Here is a 2,763-nt window from a genome sequence, read left to right as displayed (position 1 = left end):
GTGTGTGTGTGTGTGTGTGTGTGTGTGTGTGTGTGTGTGTGTGTGTGTGAGTGTATGTGAGAGTGTGTGCGTGTGTGTGTGTATTAAGAATAGAGAGAAAGGAGAGAAGGGGGTGTGATGGGGTGAGAGAAAGACCTTGAGAGTAGAGTTGTGCGGCTATACTTTGAGAAAATGCATTTTGTTTGTCTTTATAGGACCTCGACAAATACGGTTGGACATGGACAAATACTATTTTGAACGCAACTGCTTTGCATGAGGACCCCGCATACAGAATCAAGGTAATAGCACTAAACTGTATTTTGCATTATTCTGGGTACCATACAAACGGGCTGTTGGAGAATACCGGACGGGCAGCGACTTGAAGTTCACTCCCCGTCTCTGTCTGTGTTGTCAAGCCACCGACCAACACTCAGCCTCCAGACTACTTCAGCCTTTGTTTACAGTGGACCGCACCGTTCCACACTCCCGATTCAGCTAAAGCAAGAGTGATCGCGTTCAGTATCCAGTAACAGGTGACCCAATGCACAAGCAGATCAACAAAAGCTCGATTTGTGCGATTTACAGGCTGCACTAACCAAACACCCCTTCCTCCCCACCGTCGGGGTGGCTTCCTCCCGTCCCTTTAATATCGTAAACAAACGGCAGACTTACATTTATGCAGCGGCTCTGGTACAAAGCTCCGTACGCTGAATGTGTAGTAGTCCGGAAAACAATCGTATAGAGAGCCCACTCATTCCTTATGAATGATCCTCTGCGTTTTTACGGAGCCAGGAGGAAAAAAAAGGGGAGAGGGAGAGAGAGCAGCGGGGTCCAAGTTGTAATTAAAGCTACATATAGGCTGTAGTAAACAGAAGAAGGGGGACGGAGGGGTTTGTGCGAGCTCCAGAGGTAGAATGAGTTCTGATCACTGTGGGGGAAAAACACTTGGCTATTCCTGCTAATTAGTTTCCTTCAAAAAATGGCTGAGATTACGCCTAGTGCGCATGTGCGTAATTGCGCAGACACCGCTAATTAGCCCGTTTGGATCAATAGGATTCCGCGAGAGAGAGAGAGGGAGGAGGGAGTGGGAGAGGCTACTGGGGACGCATAGAGAGGACAGGGAGGAGAAGACAATTTTTTTTTTTTAAAAAGTACGATAAAATTCAGCTGAAAGGTTTGTTTTTTTCATTGAAAAAAATTCCAGCTATATATTTTGGATGGATGTTAAAACAAAGCCCAGCTGATGTAAAAAATACATATATTTGTAAATTTGAGAGAAAACAAAATCGCAAAAAAATCTCGAGATGCCCCAAAAGATATGCTAAAATACCACGAAGTAGGCAACAATAATGTCAATATTCACCAAAAAACAGACAAAGGGATTTTAGAGGGACATTATGAAAATCTACCACAAAATGCGTCACGATCACCGTGATACACTATTGAGAACAACAAGCATTGCAAGGCCCTTGGGGATTATTTTAGGAATATTATATATGCATTTTGTTTGTGTTAAAGCAGACAGTTGGAGGCTCAAATGTAAACATTATGTCCCATACATGAATCGCATTATTTTCATGAAATATTTAAATTTATGTTTGATAGCCCACCTGCTTTAGAAAAGTTGTAGCATGTAATTGCAAGGTTTCTGGCTGACAGATATTCACATTTAACAAACAAGTCAAAATATGAATGCTTAAAACAAAAAGGGAAAAGGTCTCGTCTAAATATACTTCAATATGAAATGAGAAATTTCCCTCTCGACTGTTTTTGGACCGAGGCTGCAGGTGGGTTGCGGGCATTGGTTTTGCTGGTTAATTTACTCCTTTTGGATAACATTAAAATACTTAAGCCTAAATTGATGTGTCCACTTCTGTGTTTGTCATCACATAAGACCTTTGTTTTTTTTTCTGCTCCGGCCGTCCCATCCTCGCCACTCGGGTCTATTGTTATGATAATCCTATTGTGAATTTCTGGCTGGACGTGCAATCTGTCGATCGTCCATATTTAAGAAGGTGAAAACTGCATGTATTTGTAAGATCAAATAATGTATTTATACTTAAGTTGGTGTTGATTGTCACAACTGACCTCGTCCTTATTTTAGAATTGTATTAATATACATTCAGAAAGGTGTGAAAGGCTACGATGTTACAGAGAAAGTCACTCTGGAAAACAAATATGGGCTTATTATTGTATTACCACAGAATATAAAAAGGCTATAGCATTAACTGCAGTCAGGTTACTATCAGCTCGCTGTTGCATGAAACAACCGCACTACAAGGCCACATCGGAGTCGTACATGAATATTAATGCTATTTCGTTGTGTTGGTTTTGAGAACGCTGACATTTTGATTTTGGTTTGTCTTGTTTTGGTCTGATTATTTTCTTGCATTTGTAAAACTATAAATATGTAAAGAATCGATGCATTGGCCAATTAGTTAAGTGCCAAATGATTTGGTTTACGTGTGTAGAACATTCAATAATTATTTTAATATTTGAAAACATTGTCTGTCTGGCACATGCCAGCAAGCAAAGATTGCAGGTTATCACAAACATAAATCAATGACTGCTCTGTTGTCTTTATGCCTACATGGATATTTCCTGTTTTTGTTATGACTGCAGTCAGAACTGTGACAATTTTATGTCATTGTATGAGCAAAAGACAATGACAGTGAATATAATAATATATTTTTAACGTTAGTCCATATTGCAAGGTGTGTGTGTGTGTGTGTGTGTGTGTGTGTGTGTGTGTGTGTGTGTGTGTGTGTGTGTGTGTGTGTGTGT

General features: G+C 40.3%; 1 protein-coding gene across 1 annotated transcript in view; it reads right to left on the bottom strand.

Moving 5' to 3' along the window:
• Positions 1–945, bottom strand: part of LOC116389920 (zinc finger homeobox protein 3-like) — a 17,498-nt gene extending 16,553 nt beyond the window's left edge. The window contains exon 1 of the mRNA XM_031859049.1: positions 652–945. The gene's annotated coding sequence lies outside the window, so the exon portion shown is untranslated. The remainder of the gene's footprint in view (positions 1–651) is intronic.
• Positions 946–2,763: the final 1,818 nt, after the last annotated feature.

This window comes from Anarrhichthys ocellatus, unplaced genomic scaffold (assembly GCF_004355925.1).
Source record: "Anarrhichthys ocellatus isolate YVR2014 unplaced genomic scaffold, GSC_Weel_1.0 scaffold2, whole genome shotgun sequence".
Classification (NCBI taxonomy): Eukaryota; Metazoa; Chordata; class Actinopteri; order Perciformes; family Anarhichadidae; genus Anarrhichthys; species Anarrhichthys ocellatus.
This window is presented reverse-complemented; position numbering and strand designations above follow the sequence as displayed.